Here is an 18780-nt window from a genome sequence, read left to right as displayed (position 1 = left end):
TCAATGAAACTGCACTTTAATTAATTTCAAATAAGCAGTCCATGGCTTAAGTGATTGGTTTGAGCACATGGTTTTTAGATGTAAAAACACGATTTACAGTATTTTTATTATTATTCTTTTTAATTTTATTTCATTTTATTAATCTCATTTTTAATAAAGATGATTTCAAATCAGTAGTTTTAATCTGAACTATTCCTCTTTTTTGGATTAAAATGGAATTTCTTGGATTTAACTGTCCCTGCCATTTGTGCTGCATTGGAGTGCTCTTCCTAGCATATACTGGCATATTTATCAACCCGTTTTTGTGCTACTCTTAGTCTCGGGCAGATTGAGTGCAGATGGTAGTACATTTCCTGGCATAATTATATTCATCTTTCCCCATAACCATGTCGTTGCAACAAATGCAGCATCTTGACATTTTTGATGAAGTGGTAGCTACCCACGAATGATTTAGAAACGTCGAGACTTCTGCACTGTCGCATGGGAAAAAAAGAGCAGTAACAGGTAGTCGCTCACGAACGGACTTGAAATAAATAAAGTACAAGTTTACAGACTGTTTGCCACTCGAAGATTCCACAAGTGCAATTACCACATTAGTTCACCGAGCAGATGCAAGGGCTATTCAAGACTAGACTTGTCTGTTTTCATAGTTAAATGTAGCTCTTCTAGTTCATATACAGACTACCCTTTTATTGCGGGGAATACAAGAAAGCCCTTAATTAACGGTTACGGCATTAAAAATAGACCTCAATGAAGGGTGGCACTTGACATCGCGCAGATTCACTGCACCAAGAGGTACGAATGTTGAAGCATTGGGACACAATTTTTTTCTGTTGAGTCTGCACGCCCTCATTATCATTATGTACGATTTAGGTACAATGATGGACCCAACATGATGAACAGTAATGTAGGTCCTCTTTATTCTCTATCACCAAATGCCTCATGCATCCATAACCGTAGTAAGTAGAACAAACTACCATTATAAGTTCTACTTCTGCTCAACAAAACGAGTTTTACTGGGCTTGTAATGCTTGTGCAACTTTGCATACAAGCAACTTGGTGCACACTCGTCGTGCTCTGCTTTGCTGATGATGATACATTTACCCATGGCTCATCTCATCTCCTCTCAGGTGGCCCCAAAAAGGCAACCTTTATCCGACTCGGGACCATGATGAAATGAACCGAGTACAGCTTTCCCAGGTAAGGGTCGAGCAAAGCTTTTATTTTTATTTACGAAATGTCACCCACGGGACACGGTATGCAAAGTATACGAGGGTTCGTGCGCCCGGTCCGAACATGGATCCAAAAAGGGAGCCGGAAATTAAAAACAAAACCTCTTTCTGCACTCACCCAATCTTCACTACACTGCACAAAGCCCCCCGTCACAGGAAGAACAAAGAGAACCAGAAATAATACAATTATCTCTATGAATTATGCTCGAGCAAAGCAGAGACAGAGCAATGCACACCAGTCCACCGGACCGGTGAAACACATGAATTGTAGCGCACGCTGCACCAGCGAAACGCTCGCAGTTCCCAGAGACCGGAGCACTCGTAAAAGCCCCCTGTGTACCAACATTCCTGCTCGGCAAACTTATCACTCCCTCAGGTACTCGGGTGCTCCGGCGAAAGGGTCTACGATGGCTAAGGATGGGACGGCGTAACCAGCGAAAAGGACATCACCTTTGCTCCTCTCCTGGGAACCGGGACAACACCGTGTGCCGGGGGCAGATGGCACAGCTGGGAGGTAAAGTTGTTCCAACTTCCCAAAGGGTAACCGCTCGCTGGTGTTTCAGAGTGCCGCGTATCAAGCATCATCGTGGACCGTGGCTGCCCTACCTCGTGTGTTCCCATGGCCAATCGAGAAACTTTTCCGAACTCCTTTTTTGTGCTAGTAAATTATATCGTTTAGAGAGGTTGAAGAGCTATTTTATGCAGCTAAACGAACGCGTCGGTACGTCAGGTTAATGCGATTTTAATGCGTATCAGGCGTTTTCAGGATCATATTTTACGGAAAGGATCGTTTCGAGCAGATTGTGTTGTGGCAGATTAACCGTTCGAGTGCAAGAGTACCAATCGGGCAGAGAGGGATACTAGAAGTTGGAATTTAATAAAGAAATCCTACTGTTTCGCTGTGTTCATTCGGGGACACTTAAATGAAGCAAACTCAGCTTCAAAATGGTACTCGGGGGTATTTTTAGGTCGAATACAATTAACAAGTCTGCAAACGCAATTTGAGATATGGGTTCAAGAGTCGCTACGATTAACTATTCATTGCTGAGACGAAACGAATGGACGAGTTTGAGATGTTAGAAACGGAATGAATATAAATTATTCGCAACACGGCGTAGCATAACTATGTTGAGGTTTGTGCCAATAGCTCACCGGAAAAAGGTCCAAGATTGAACGAAATGTAAAATTCATACATCCCAGCAATATCCGTTCCCCGAAGGGCTTGTACTTCTTTCACTAACTGATGCTCTGGAACCGCAGAAGCAGAGAGTGAAAGAAAGAAAAAGAAAAAAGACAACGTAGAAGTAGAAGTGACATCTTTCCAAGATAGCAACTCTTTGGAGAATTTCACAGGAAAACGAGCAGAGAAAGAGAGAGAGAGAGAGCAGTCAGAATGGTGCGGTGGACAGTTGAATTTGTTTTCGTACATGGTAACACAGCAGAAGGTTGCATAACAGAAGGGGGGAAGGACAGACCACCAGCACACGTCCGTCAAAAGTTCGAACTGTCGGTCCCACCAATGGTTCCACCCGACCTCAACCACGCATTCCGTCGGTCGACTAGTTTGAGTGCCGGCTCACTGGTTGGCTGGCTGATGTTCCGGCATTTGCTTCTGTTGACGTTTGCTTCAAAGAGAAAGCTCCAGGCATATCATGCGCCTGTAATCAGAAGCAACAGAAGTATCACATCTGACGCTGGTGTGGATCGGTGTGACGTATCGCAACGTTTGTGCTGGGAGCGATTTTCGAAGCACTCGTCGTCGCATTCTCGTCTTCTATCCGCTCGTCTTTAAACTCCCTAAATGGAAACTCAACCTCGAGGCAGCATCTCGAGGAACAAATTCACTGTGCAAACGTTTCCGTTTCTTCTTGGTTTGGCTTCCAGTCCGTCGGGTTCTATGCATCCATTGCCCGCCAGCCACGGGTGATGGTAACCGTTGTTGCTTCAGCTTCAGCTTTGCCGGATAACTTGAGGGGCAGGAGCGATAAAAGGAAATAGTTGCTCCCGAACTTTACCCTTTGCTCGCTGGAACTCCCTTTCAACCATTTGCAACCCTACTCAGCAGGTATTAAAGACCAGGCAGCGGATGCAAGCGCATCTGCGCTCGATAAAAGTTAAAGATTAGCGCAACTTCTCGCATTGCTTCTCTCACATTTCACGAAAAGTCATTCATTTCATTGCGCTTTAGCTTTTATTTATTCATACAGCAATTTGATTGCTACCGATGACTGCTGCAGCAACAGAGGTAGAACAATGTTCAAGAAAAAGCATTCTGGAAAAAGATATTTCTTTTATGTCATGTTAGTAGCCATAGCCACCCTAAAGCGACTACTGCATGTCCGCCAAATAGAACATGCGATAGAAAACAGCTCCAATAACAATCTATCACCACACAATAATCCATGGAGCATTCCAAGAACGTCAGCACAAATCGAGCATTTTCCTTTCCTGCCACTACATTGCTGCCAAATGTCTGCCAAGTAGGGTAAAGGATGGTGAATGATCTGCTGCTTACTGGCAGGTCCTTTTGACCAGAGGTCACCCTCGGTCCTCAGTCTCTCGCTCGCGATGGTGGTATTCGTTCCTATTCGCGGAAATTTATAAATAAACCAAATGTTCCAAATTGGGTATCAAAAGCGGGTCCGGACAAAAATAAAATGAATACCAAACAAAAAGCAAACCGAATCCACTTGTGATTGTTTTTACGAGCAATCGGAAGGGAGAACTGTGTCAATGATTTATTTTTGCTCTCAATGATAAATGATGAAGCGGCGGGCGGTTAATGGAACCACTCTGAATCGAAGGGCAAATGGTTTGCGTCGGTAAATGTGCGGTGATAATGCTTTTATGCTTTTTGTTTAATTCAAGTACCATGCGTCTCCATTTCGGGTGGAGATAAAGAGCGAGGATCTCATGTTGCAAGCTGAGTGCAGAAGTCATGCGACTCTGAAAAATGCTACCTGAAACAATCTAAAAACGGTTGAAAAAAAGAAAGGGAAGACATTTTCTAGGTCTTTCTAATAATCAACAAATGGTCGCATGATCTTTCATTTCGCGAATGACAAGGCTATTTCATTCATCTCGATTCACGTTACAATTCACCAGGAATGCGGTCCACTGTAACGGTTTGCTCTATTACAAACTGAACCATAACTGAATAAGCACTGCTCTGGTTAACGCTGGCCTGTGCTTTGCTTGTTATATTTACACTTTTTTGTCGATGTGTTTGTTATATCGCGATTCAATTCGATTCTAGCGTTCGATGGATTTCCAGCTTTCCACAACTCGATCAATCAACCGTACGGCCAAGGGTACTCGCTCAAACTCGACAGCATATTTCTTTTTGATACAACCGAAGCGCTAGTTCCGTGTTTGCCTTCCTCGCCATCCATTCCTATCCCTTTCTTCCTCCCAAAAACGATACTCGCCGTTGGGCGGATGTGATTGATAGTCTCGTGACCGTTTCCAGCCCGCCTGGACTATGTTGTGTCGTGCTCGTGAAGGGAGGGGTTTCCTTTGGTTTTGTTTTCCGCTCTTGCGCTTCGTGCTAAAACCAATGCCGTGTATGGGTGTGCGGTGGATTGAACTATCAAAAGGATTATGTTTGCGATGAAATGAACTGCAGCGACGAACAGCAACCGCCCGAAAGCATGCCGGTGCCCTATCAATCACCACTCGAGGTCTTTTCATTCATGGTAAAGGGGTCCGATCCGACCAACAGAGACGGAGCTCTAATGGAGCACCAAAAGAGGCTTGGATGTATTGGATTAGTTTCGGTGTTTGGCGTTCTTGTGCCATAGTGGCCCTAGTTCCGCAGTATCACTCTGATCGTGGTGATGTGAGCTGCAAATATCAAATCACCACCATACCGTTCGGTAGCGGATGGATCATTTTACAATCTCTTTAGCGAAGTGCGAAGGGAGGTAGAAAAAATAACGCACCACGGACGCGAAGGTACCAAAAATCGATTTCTGAGAAGCGAGGAAAAAACTGGTAATCATACTGCGCCACGCCACGGTCACGAACGGCGGAGGCGTTTGATTAGAACGTATCGTGTACCATATTTCAGATTACACACATCATTGAGCATGCACGTTGCGGAACATTAGGCAAATAATTCAGCCCCTAAGATGGCCGACGACGGAGTGTTTGTCACTGGCGTCAAACGTGACACCGAAGCCCTTTTTTTAACGGGGCTTTCGTTGTTAACTTTTCGGAATCGGAATATGGGAAGGTTTTCGTGGAAAATATTATCGAACCGAGGCCCTGTCAGGTGGTTGGTTGATGGTGCTTATCTGGTACAACGATTGGAGGGATTATTTTGCGCACTGGTTTTTGGAATCGTTTATTTCAGCTTCAGTGAATAAATCAATTGTGGCAGGTACTGCAGAATGATGTATAATGGATCCTAAACGTTACCTAACCGCATTAGGGAATGAAACTTTAACAAAGCAGTAGTTGCGATCGAAAACAATAAAAGGTTTAAGAGTGGTTATGGGCTCTTAGCTAACTTTTATTTTATTTGTACAATATGCTATACTACGTTTATAATTGGCTTAGCAATCGCTTTAAGGATCCGTACACGTCTAAAACTCGGTATTATTTAAGCTCCTAACTAGAATATAATTATGTTGTCTGAGGACTTTACAACGTTATTCATTCCAAGTCGAAAAGAAACTGCAAAGAATATGGTTTTTATTATGCACAATAAAAGAAACTTAACTGAACCCATTTGGAGCATAATGTTATCAATAATAAGTAAATAAATCTGTTAAATGATTCTAATTTTAATGCCACATTCGTCCTCATACGCCATTTTCCCCGCCTCGTATAAACCTTTTTTACAATTCTATAATAAAGCTGTATACATAAAGTTATGGGAGGATACCGGGATAAAGATAAAGATACCGGGCTATGACTGGAGTGTGATCTGCAATGTTGAATGGATTAATAAAATAAACAAATATTACTAGCGGATGATGAGAAATGGTAAAACTCCTTGAAAAAAATCGTTGAGCAATCCTATATGTTCACTGAATAAAAATCATGATTATTAATCAGCAATCATGGAAACGGTCGTTGAGTGTTTCAAACTAATTTTATGAATTTCCTGATGTGCATGAAAGGAAAAACGACGCGAAAGGTCGAGATCCCACGGAACTCGAATGAGAACTGGGTGTTTCGCGTTGTACTAGATACGGCAGAGCACGAGCGACCTCTCAAATTACTAGGTCACGGGGCGCAGCACTCACTTTAGAATGGAAAAGCCGAAGCTGCTTCGGCTTTATGTTGCATATATACTACACGCTGGTTCATCCGCTGGTGGCGTAGATGCTACGAGATCCTGGCGAGAGTGACCGGCAGTTGCGTATAACATTGAGAAGTCACTATTTTCTTTAGTTCTTTCGCAAAACTCACCACTTATTCTTCTTTCAATGACATTTTGGAAATAAACTAGAAAACATTTTACACACTCTCTCCATCACATCATCACACCGGTAGTATTTCATCGAAAACATTCACCACAAAACAAATCAGCAGACGACCAGTGCTCCCGCAACATCGCTATCTTTCCGACGCCACTCACCGTAACGTTTTCGGAACAAGCTCGTGCCGGGGCTGATGAGAGCGTTGATGCATCATCAGCATCATCATCATCATCGTGCCGAAGTTGGTACGAGCTCGGTTCTACTCGGTCGCTCAGTACGGTCAGAGAGCGACCCCGGAGCGCTCAAGATTTTTTGTATTTTTCTCGCACGCCCTGATCCCCCAGCCCGTCGGCCCCATACCCGATACAAACCCTTTGCTTTGCTGGTATTATCGCCACACGACGATGTCGCCGCCCGATGCTTCGATACTGTCCCGCTGAAATCGCGTATCGTCACCACCGGTACCACCGAACGGTGTGCAGTCGCTGCGCGTTCGTGGAAAGATACGGAACACGAACGGATGGACCCGTCGTCGTGGTTGTCGCCACCGTCGTCGTCGTCGTCGTCGTCGTCGTCGTCATCGTACGTCGCAGTCAACCAGCGTCGAGTAGAGTCGCGCGCTCGCGTTCGTATTTGCCGCCACTAGCGATCGCCACGAAGAGTTTCCTGTCAAAGTGTTTTTGGGCCCCCGGCGCAGGCACCGTTGTGGTAATTTGTGCGTGAATGTATGTGTGTGCGTTTGTGTTCCGTTTTTTTTTTGTTTATTTCCCGTATTGGTGCACCTTCTTATCATCGTGGATAGTGGTGGACCGATTAAATCAGGTCGCAATGCGTGTTTTTGGTGCGGATGCGTATAACGGTGAGGTGACGCTCCACAAGGAAGCGGAAAGAGAGTAGATCAAGTTGAATGATCAAGCGTCGATCAAGTGTGCACCAAAAACAACCCCATCGATCGATGCTCAGCGCTGCTCAACCTGAACCCGTGATAATTATGACAAATAGTGAAATTCAAAATCATAGAAAGAATCAAAACTGAAAACCGAATCCATCTTGAGTGTCGATCGCTTGATGGCCATAAACTTCGGACAACATTCCGGAGCCACACTTTAAGAGCATCTGCGCACCCCAGGAGGCCTTTCTTTTCCGGCATTGAAAGTTCCCCCTGAAACAAAGCTACAAACAATCAATCAGACGAACCGGCGGCAAGTTGCTCCGGGAGAAAGTTTGCGTTTCCGCCGGCTCGGACGGCTTCCGAGGGGACGGCACACCGTACACCGTGACTTCCGGTGAACGCGAGCGGCATCACACTTGGAAGATTAATGAAACGCCGGATGGACGAGCAGCCATCGTAGCTCGGGTGCCCGGTGCCCGGTGCCCGGTGCCTTGGTCCGCTCCGCTTCTCGTCTCTCGTCGCTATTTGTCAGTCAGCAAGTCAAGTTCTCGATCGTCCCGTCCCGTGCTCGAACTGTCATGCTGAGCTCTGTCGGAGAACTTCCTGACTCCTTTTTCCTGCCGGTGTGGGACTAGTTTCGTGTCTGGTTACGTTCGGTCACGCCCCCCCCCCCCCCCCCCCGGGTTGCGGGGTCCACTTTTGATCGAAAGCACTACGGTGAAACTTTGCCGTTTTACGGACGCATGCCGGCTCGCTGGAATCCGGTTGACCGAGTGGCCCAGGATGAAGAAGAAGTCGTGCAAGAAGAGTCCTCGCCGTCGTCGTCGTCGTCGCTGTTGTTGTCAAGCAAAGTGGTCTCGAACCACTGTAATAGTTTTCATGGCCACGTGCCACACTGACCGGCACGGTTGACCGAGATTGGTCAAAGTGGCCAAAGTGTCAAGTGACCGGCTTACCCGACAATTTACACCAACACAAACACACAAGGGGTGTGAACCCTCTGCTCCCCCCCTCCCCTCCGAAAAACCGAATCATGTGGTGGAGAAGAGGTTACTCCGGTTGATGTAACAGTGACAACCGATGCTGCTGCTCGTGGTGGTCATCAAGGATTCAAAGTTGACATGGCCTCCGGCGTGTGATATGATGATTGTGGTGCAATGATATCACACTCTGGCCGATTGCTCATTACCAGTGCCCGGAAAAAGGGCCACTCCGACCGACTATAGCGAGGTGTACCGAGGTGCACAATGGGGTTGGTGGCTTTACAAGTGGAGTTCTCGATGGTGCTTGAGGTGGTTGCGCCGTCTCTCACCCCCCCCCCTCTCTCTCTCTCTCTCGCTCTCTGTGTCGCTTCGAATTACAATTAATGCTTTGTGTTCCTCTTTGTATTTTTTTTTTCGCTGCCACTCGCTTTACAGTGATTTATGGATGAATTGTGTGACCGGTGCATGAAAAAAGAAGTGTGAAGCCCTCGTGCGCTGTGAAGCATTCTGTGTGCGAGTGAATGAATTTGCAGGTTTCCGGTTGATTTCACAGTTTTTACGCTACCAAAAGCCCGTCAGAGTGTACCGTTGATGTGTGGTAATGTCGAGGGAGTAAGAGTGTGTGTCGTATCACAGTGTCGCTGTATGTGTGAGTGTGCGTATGTGTGATTACTCAGCTCAGTGAAGCGGCAGTTTAAGTTGGATGACACTGCAGAAGGATATATGGCGGGGCTCGCGGTTTGACAGCGCGGCACGACTCGCTCGCTCGTCGTCTTATCGACGTTTTATCGGCGCTTCCGGCAGCTTGGGTGTTGTCAGGTCAGGTGATAAACAATACAGCATACCATTCCCTTCCCTTCCCCATAATCATAATGCAGCATTTTTCTTCGCTTACGGTCGGCTAAAAATAGCGACATTCGGGGATCACCGTCGTTGTCGTCGTCGTCGTCGTCGTCGCCGCAGGGCTCAAGGTTGCAGAAGGGTTATTTGCACACCGTACCACCGGCCTCATTTCGCTCGTCTGTCTGGTGGACTGTCCATTTTAACTCGCCAGGGAGGGGGCAGCACCGTCTATCGTGAAGAGAATAAGAGCAATTCCAGTCCAGGCGATGCCACGGTTACAACCATTCCGATAAGAGCGATATTATATAGCCGAGAGTATTGCTTATCGGAAGCAATAAGCTGGCCAAAAAGGTGATCGTTCTAACGGATGCCACCACTACCAGCAACAGTGAGCATAAATTGGATTTAGATCCAACTCATGCAGATCAATCTATGGTTTATGGGTCCATTTGGTGCTTCTGCGAGCAACTTCCAAGTTCTTGGCCAATTTTATTACCTCCACCTCCAGTTCCTGTGAAAATTGATGCCATGGGTCGCTAAAGTTTCGCCATTCTGTCATCCGCCTACCCGTTGTTAGGTGCTCGTTAGATTGAATTGGAAACCTGATACGAATCCATTAAATACAGAAAAGGTATTCATCCACCATCGGAGACGGATGCGTCGCTAGTATCGATCACTGGTTCCGTTGTTCTAACCACCTACCGCCGTGACAGCACAGGTGGCCGGTGTTGGATCCGAAATGGGGTTTCGCTTTCCTCTCCCGGTGTCAGCTGAAAGATGTTGCGTCTGTCAATTGACAGCAGGCAAGTAGCAAACCAGTCCACCACCGATGATGGACACCCCCGAAAAAGTGGGAAATTACACCACGCTTGTGGTCACTGCCGAGCTCGAGTCACTTCGTTTCAAACACGATATGATATGTATGCGTGTAATGCGGAGTGACTCGGTCCACCACCAGGTCCAAAGTCTAGTGATGCCACTAGCGACCAGGTATAACCCAACGATCGTCCGTTGGCTCTCGTTCTCGTTAGAAAATAAACAAAAACTTATCACCATCGGCCAGCGGGACCTGGTGGACGCACGTTAATCACATCAAATCACCGTGCAGGCGGGCATGACGATGATGCTGGTGATGATGAGCAGAAACCAATGAGTCTACGGTTTTTGGGGGTGCCTTCTTCGCGCCCCATCCACATGGAGCACACCTGACAAGCAAAAAGTTAAAAAAAAAACGTACCCACAAACACAGAGGAAGAGAGATGTGTTGTAAAAATGGCATATCATCATCATCATCATCGACAGCAGCAGCAGCCCGAGCAACCGAACGCCAAACAAGTGTAACGGGAAGTGCCGGTCAATCATGAACAAGACGCGTCGTGAAGAGAAGCAAGCAGGCAAAAACAGACAGAATCGACGTACGCGATCACACGATCGCTTCTTCGCTAAAGGTCAGCGTGGGGCTGCCGCAGCGCCGCCACAACAGATAGATTCACATTTCGCAGCTAATGTTCCCTGGGTTCATAATTAACTTCCAGCGCAGAGCACTGGGCGGCAAGGAGAAATCGCCAGAACGCGTCCATTAACCGGTAGCAACGGAATGGGGGGGGGAGCGGACCGGAGCGCTGGTGGTTCCATAAATCAGTCTTAAGTTGAACGACGTACGACGTACCGTGCCAAAAACCACCCCACCGGTCTAGGCCCGCAATAAAATGGCCACGGGGATCTGGTAGCGATCTGGTGCAGAACGGCTGGCGGATCGCTTTCGCTTTCGCAGACCAGACCACGGCCAGGCCGTTGCGCGGGCCTATTGATTTACGGCACGGTGATTTACGCCCTGCCCGGCTGACCGGGTGTGCCCCGGGAGGAAGTGGAAGCATCTCCCCGAGAGGACAGGGAAGAGTGGGGTCTGTTTTGGACCCAAAACAAAGCCCCGCCAGCTTCCACCCCGTGCTTGACAGCTGGAGCACCTCAGTTCCGGGGGAAGGGGAGGCTTCTCCGCTTCATAACTCATTAGCACGATGCGGATGTGCGATCTAGGCGGGAGGGTAGATACGGGGGGGGGGGGGGGGGGGGTACGGTATACGCCCGAAAACGCCCCCGTTGCCACTAATGTAGGGCTAAATTATGATCCACCGGCTTCGACGACAGCTCGTAATGTGTTCCCCTAATTGCCCGCACCGCGTGAACCGTGTCCGCGATCGCGCCAGACAAACACAACCACAGCCACACCAGTCCAGTAACTGCTGGACCGCAGCTAATGGGCGAAGGTCACTCTGGCACTCTGGCACCGGGCTGTGCTGTGGCGAGGCGGTTCTATGCTGCGATGATCGTTACGCGATGCGTAGAGTGAGTGCGATTCCCCGCCCCGGAAAAAAAAGAATCTGTTGGGCCAGCCGTTCCGTTCAGGTGGTCACCGGAGACCAGAACAGGGTGCTAACTGGAAGGGTAATATGATTTTCGGTAGCGGTGGCGCCTCTTCCCCGCCACGTGACGCCACTCGGTCGCACCACCTCTCTGGCACGCACAGCTAGTGACACGTAACGCGGTCGTGCGGTAGCGACATTGAGTTCAATTTGTAAACAAATGTCAAGCATTTGAACACCGATCACCGACGATCTGTCGATCGAATCGCATTCCGAAGAACAATTGAAAAAAGTGGTCAACAACCGTGTGAGGAGTGTTTGCCTCCTTGTCGTGGCTCACGGAAGCGTCTCACGCCTCGACACCTGTCAGGGAGAGAGCGAGAGTGAGAGGGAATGTAAGGAAAGGGGTTGGTGGCCGTACTTCGGTTCGGTTAGTGATCGGGGCTGTGTGCACTTGCGCCAGTGGCACACCGAAAACGCGCAATCGACGCGCCGCAGACGCCTCGGGTTCGAAGTACACAGCAAATATGTAAAGACCTCTCTCGGATGCGCGTTGTGTTGTGTTTGCAGCGAGTGTTCGCCTCACAGAGAGAGACAGAGAGAGACAGGAAGATGGAGCAGTGTTGTGGAATGGCCAGCAGCACCAGCACCAGCACCAGACACTACTTGTTCTTCCTCTAAACGAACGAACGTCTAATTATAGTTCGGTTGGATTCGCTTGATCCACAATCCACAAGCCTGGCCTTCCTTCTTCTCCATCCAAGTGAGCGCGTTCTGTGAACCAGACGCCGCGCTAGCCTACTGCGCCGTCAGCGTTTCGGCTTGATGGACAGAATTAGCTACAGGGTGTACCATAAAAAAATGCAAATGCTTTCATTGCTCTGTTTTGAGTATTTTTTCAACACCAATATGGCATTATGGGGTATCGTTGTGTTCGTAAGAGTCTTATCTATCAAATGATGTATAATAAGTACCCGTGCAAAAGATGTCTGTCCGGAAAAATGTATTCAAAGGCGACAGTGTCGAGTTTGCTTCGCGCCCAAGAGAAATCTCATAGATATAACAGCGGTCCTCAGATGTATTCTTGGCATTGTTTACAGGATTAAACGTTCTATTCATGAAGGGCCAAGGCCTAGGAAACACGTTAGTGATCGGCAACGATCTGAGCGTACTGAAAAAGTGGTAATATCCGTCAGAGCAAAAGTTAGCGAAATCCAGTGCAATCCATATGAAAGCTTGCATAAGAGACGAATATCTCAAGATCCTGCCTGCATCGGTTGGCCAAATATGACCTAAAAGCAATCTCTAGAGCTAGGGTGAAGCGTAATTTAATAGTTGAAAGGATAAAACATCTTTAGACAGGATAAAACATAGTTTGAAAATGGCACCAGTTTTCATAAAATCCATTACTAAAATGAATATTGATGTTTATATCACTTTTTTGAAGGAACACGTTTTAGCATGGATTAAAGCAAACTTCAAAACACCAGAAAATGTTGAGTTTCAGCAAGATGGAGGCCCCTGCGATACGTCTTAACGGTCTGAAACATGGTTGAAGGAAAACATGAATTTTTGGTCGAATGATTTATGCCCTCCAAGCGGTCCTGAATTAAATCGGTTGGGCTATTCAATATGGGCATTTGTTCGACCTAAGACCTGTGAACCATAACACCATACACGGTTGGTTCGCTGAAATCGTTTATCATCAAAGCCTGGTCTTCTAAGTTGGACACTTATGTTACAGAGAGTGTTCTCGAATTCGTAACCGCTTGGAGAAATTAATTGAGAAAACAGGCCGACAAACCCACTCATTTTGTTTGTTTTTGATAAACAAAGAAATATAGAGCGAATGAAATACTTTGAAACAGTAGAAAATATAAAAAAATGGCTTTAAACTTCAAAAAAAGATTTTTGCATTTTTTTATGGTACACCCTGTACTTACGTAATGGCGTCCAATGGAGAGTGTGTGATCATCTCTGATCTACTGCAGCAGCAGCAGCAGCAGCAGCATTAAACTAGACGCAGTGTCTGGGCCAGTCGAATTTTGTCCGAAAATCCCAAGAACCGCGTTGATCACTTCCGGGGTCCGAGGCATGAAGTTCTTCAAATGCTTCCCTTTTGTTTACACCCTGCCGCAGCTCGATCACCGGGCTGGAGCGTTTTGTTTGCTGGACCTGTTGCTGCTGCTGCTGCTTACCCGGTGGCCTATCTTATCGTTCCGTCGTCGTCGTCGTCGTCGTCGTTGTCGTCGTCGTCGTCGTCATCGGTCCATCGGAACACTTGAGGTAATGCTCGCTCGTTCTTTGATAAGCCCACCGGCTACCGCTAGTCCCGCTGTGTGCCGGTCGGTGGTCCGATAAAACAGCGCTGGAATCCAAATAAAGCAACCCGGGGCTCAACCTCTAGAACTGCACCAAAGTGAACGGAATTGGAGGGGCGCCACAAACGGACACATTCATTTCATCATCACCCAGGGCGCATTTATCTAAAGTCCGATAGTGATTATCGGGGTGGCGATGAAGGACGGAATCCCTTCACCGGATGTTTAGCCGTTTAGCCGGAGATCCGATCAACCTTCTCTCACACCTACGCCGTCGTGCAAAGTTCGGTTCGGGCACGGCACGAGTTACAATGATTTGGCTCCTGCCGTCTCCTATCTTGAAGCTTCCCCGTTACGATGTTACCGGAATGACCGGTATGGTCAGGTGTAATCAGCTCCCGGCCAGCGTCCACTCACACGTCCACTCACCTGTAATGAGCAACAATCGAAGCGGATGGCATTGTGGCACTTGATTGATGCAGCCATTTCGGTGCGCGTGTTCCGATCGCGAGGCGGACAGGGCTTGACCGCCCGCATAAGATGCACAAGCCAGTACCACTCTCGATCTGCGAGTCCAAGTATTTCCTTGGCATTGAGCTCACACGTACTGTACACCAGATAGGGCTCGTCTAATCGCCTTTCGAACTCACTTAACCGACCGGCGGACTCGTGTGTCGTATGTCATGCTGCACACGAGTCGTCTTGACAGCCAATTCGTGTTCACTGTCTCTGCCACCGATTGCGGTACCGAGGTGTGTTAACAGTGTCGGCTGATATACACTGTCGTCGCCACCACCCTCGGTACCATCAACCCCCTCTCCCCTTTTACGCTGCAGAAGCGGCTGCATATCTCGGAGCGCTAACTCGTGGCGTCTGTCGAACGTTTCCTCCACCCACCGCCCACAATGCTGCTGTAGCGGCGCTTTGCCAACGCCAACGCCAGCACGCTAGCGGCCAAGATAAGATGATTAATCAGTCACGATTGTGTCATCGCATATCAGCCATTCGCTTTACATCTGTAGCGTATTGCGGGGTTGAACCCTTGGACGGCTTCGCTCTGCCCTGTCCTGTCCTGCCCTACTGTGGAGGTGTTTGCAGATCGCTTCACCTGTTCACTGTTATTGCTCGTGCTGAAGAAGCACAATTCGCGAATCATCACAAAGACACAACCGATGGCGCTCAGACACGAGATCGGCATCATCCGCCAAGGATGTTATACCTGGACATGGGGACCGCTACGAGCCACGGATCTGAAGCAAGACAGCTGAGGAGAAAATGGAGAATCTGTCTCACGAGCATACGAGACGCGTCACCTGATGGCGGATGGGTGATGATGGGAGGGACTTGAAGGTATCCTCCTTCTTCACCCCAACAGCAAACAAGATGCCTGAAAATCTAATTAACATCAAAAATAAGACCAGATAAGATGCGCGACGTACACAAAAGAGAGAGGTCTCATCCCCGGGAGTGACACTCGAGGGCTTTTTGTGGCGCAACTGGTGATAATGTCAACCCCGAAACGAACCACCAAGGAGACCACCTTCATGATGATGATGATGATGATGATGTACCGGTCGGATGGGTAGTAGGATGGCAGGTTATCTGACGACTTCGTTGGTGCATGCTGCTGTCGATTGATGATAACCCTTCGAGGCGACCACAGTCGGCACTGTCGAGGGGGAAAAGCGTTTTAAAGTGATGTAGTCCCCTTGTCAAATGTGCTGGACGTATCTGTGAATGTTTGGCTTTCATCTGCGTTCCTAATTAGGGCGATGGTGCGTATGGTGGTGATGGTAGTGGCGAGTGTCTTTGAACTGTTTGGCAGTCTTAAATCGTCCAAACGGGGGTTATTTCGTTGTAAAGCTCAACGGTAGATCGTTTATCTTTGTCTCATGTTCGTCTTGTATGACGATAAACTTGAACAACACTCGTGATGTAGATATGGAGCGCCTACACCAAGATTCAGAACATTCATCGAGATCTATCTTTTCTGGATCAACTCAAAGGGAAACAAATATTCTTATTCTAGCACAAAGAGGCCAAAATTCCAAACAAAACGCTATTAGCAAAGTAGGCTCTTGGCAGAATTTGGCTATACTTTTTTTCCTGCGAGCGCACCATCTTTTGGTCAATTGATGTGTACGAATTGATTTGAAGAACTTTCGTCATTGGTTTTCAATTTCTTAAAGCCGAATCAACACTGTTAATACTTGTCGCTAATTTAAAAACCTATTTCGATAACCACTCATACACAGAAAATAAACGCGCAGCATAAAATCACCTTAAATAAAAATTACATCGTCATCGTCATCATTTCTAGCACCACCAACAAACCTGCAGTGGATTTACATGCCCGTTAAATTATTATAACCTTGTCCAACAGCTGTATACGCTCCTAGTAACAAGTGTTGGTCAAAGTTAGGGCAGAAATTTGCATGCCAATCAATGTTAATGGAAAATTCCATGCATTTGTTGACTTTCTACAAATGATGGGTCTCGCCACGCCGGTGCGCCTCCTTCCTCGCTTGTCGCAACGCTGCCCTGGTCACTATCATCGCAACTCGTCGAAAAGACTTTTCCTTTGACCTCCACTTTTCACTTCCCGCCCCACTCTGTTCTTACGCCGCCTTGTGTCACGGGTGGGACCGTCTTGCACGGGACGGGAAACCATTAAATCTGGCAGCGACCATTCTGTCAACACCTCGGCAAACCTTGGCTCCATTCCGTTCCAGCGTTCTGCTGCTAGTGGCTGGTGGTGGCTGTCTGGCTGTCAGCTAAAAGCTGCTGCTGCTGCTGCTGCTGCTGTCGAAACCCGGCCCTTGCCGACAGACGAGACGAACGGCCGAACGTGTCCGTTGGCAGGTTGTCAACGGTAAGAAAACACGGTCCCGCCGTTCTAGCCAGCTCGTCACCCGGGCTGGACCAAGGTGTGCGGATGGATCCGCGAAAACACATTATCTATGATGGAATAATCCATGAGACAAGTATTAATGGAAGTGTATTGTTGGCGAACGAGAATGCGATGCCTCGTTGACTGACGAAAGGAAAATGGGAGCGCCAGTCGCCCGGGTTCGTTGGAAAAGTGTGTCACACTGCTGATGTCACTGTCGTCATCAACGGGCAGCAGCGTCATCATCACCATCATAATCATCACGGGAATCACGGACATTTGTCTGGGCCTTTGTTTTGTCCTTTTTTTTTCATTGCCCCATGCGCCGTACCGGTAACGCTTGGGGCCGTCAAGTGCTGCCAGTCATTTCGGTTCGCATCGATCCGGCGTCCGACGGGCAGTGGCTATTAATATCCTGCAACGGTGGTGAGTGGGCGAGTTCATTCATTTCTATTCAATGCTGGACTCCCACGGTTCCGAATGATCGATCCATCCATACTGTGTGTCTGTGTGTCACAGGTCAATTGATAACTGCCGTGAAAGTCAAGACAATCACAGTCTAGGCGCCTGGCTTGTGAACGAAATTCCGAGCGTGGCTTCTGTGGATGGCGTAACAAAACTTCAAGAACACCGCACACCACAGGTCTTCCTTCCTAGGGTCGAGGCGATGGGCGAAGTACAATCCGCGGTGCGCGGCTCCGGAGAGTCCAGTCCGGAGACCGGCGAGACCGACTCCTGAGAACCCCCCCCACCGAGGCCGTATGTAAACAGCACCGGGCTGGATGTGCTGTTCGACGCTCCGCTGTTCCGTTCTGTTTACAAAAGTGGCACACAGGAAGACATTTCATCTTGCTCATCGCAGCGGCCACGATGTGCCGTTGTGCTGTTTTATTTGGCTGCCTGCAAACCGCGCCGCGGGCCAGGCGAGAAGCGACCGATCGCACGCCAACATCTTGAACGCCAAGAACGTTTACATGAATGAGTGAGTAAATATTAACATCCTCTTGAGGCCTCCGCTCCAATATGTACTTGTGCGCGTGTGTGCAAGTGAGCAGCCAGCATCGGCCAGTTTGGCATCAGAATTATGAGTGATCCTATCGGGCGGGTGAGACGGACGAACGGACGGTGGATTGTGTACACTAGTGGGCCAGCTTGATGGCGTGCGGCTTCTTCAGGGCGCCGGATCGGATTCTGATCACGAGACACCCCAACACCGGAAGCTGTTGACGATGGCGCGAACTACCATCTCTCCGAGAATACGCGGAATCCTTCTATCTGTTGACTCTCTCTCTCTCTCTCCCCATGAAACATGCAGCTGTGTCGGATTGCTTTCTGCCAGCCGCCCGGCGGGATTCCAGTCTGAAATGGATTCCTTACTGTGCAGGGCACCGGTTGCAAAACTACTACCGTTTTCTCGTCCTCACATCAACCAGCAGTTCTGCTTTGGGAAATTGAAGCAACGCACCGGTGTTACGCATTACAGAAGGAAGTGTGGAGTGTTCAAAGGGGGGAGGGAATATGGTTGCCCGTTGCTTGCACACCACCACACCAGTTGCAGTTGAGGTGGATAGGGTGTTTACAAGGTGCGCAAACAGTAGCACCGGGCGCACAGATCAAAGGTAGGTGCGCTTCGCTCTACAGGACGTTTGGTTTCCACTTTCCATTCGGCGTAATGATGACGGCGCAAAGTCTGGGTCTGGACAAATTACGATGCAATGTGAGCTTACAAAGGAGCGATGGAGTAAATCAGTGAGCAAAGAATGGACATACCGGTACCGGTGGACGAAGCCAACCCATTCAGAGGGTTGGTTGCGATGAGATTCGATT

The 18780-nt window shown here is 48.2% G+C and overlaps 1 protein-coding gene across 3 annotated transcripts in view; it reads left to right on the top strand.

Moving 5' to 3' along the window:
* Positions 1-7173: 7173 nt before the first annotated feature.
* LOC126571942 (5-hydroxytryptamine receptor 1-like) overlaps positions 7174-18780 on the top strand; it is a 47160-nt gene continuing 35553 nt past the window's right edge. Inside the window, exons 1-2 of one of the 3 annotated variants that reach the window (XM_050230857.1) lie at positions 7174-7376; positions 8972-9355. The gene's annotated coding sequence lies outside the window, so the exon portion shown is untranslated. Of the gene's footprint in view, positions 7395-8971; positions 9356-18780 lie in introns of all 3 variants that reach the window. The other 2 variants (XM_050230856.1, XM_050230858.1) reach the window with 2 other exon arrangements.

This window comes from Anopheles aquasalis, chromosome 2 (genome assembly GCF_943734665.1).
Source record: "Anopheles aquasalis chromosome 2, idAnoAquaMG_Q_19, whole genome shotgun sequence".
Taxonomy (NCBI): domain Eukaryota; kingdom Metazoa; phylum Arthropoda; class Insecta; order Diptera; family Culicidae; genus Anopheles; species Anopheles aquasalis.
This window is presented reverse-complemented; position numbering and strand designations above follow the sequence as displayed.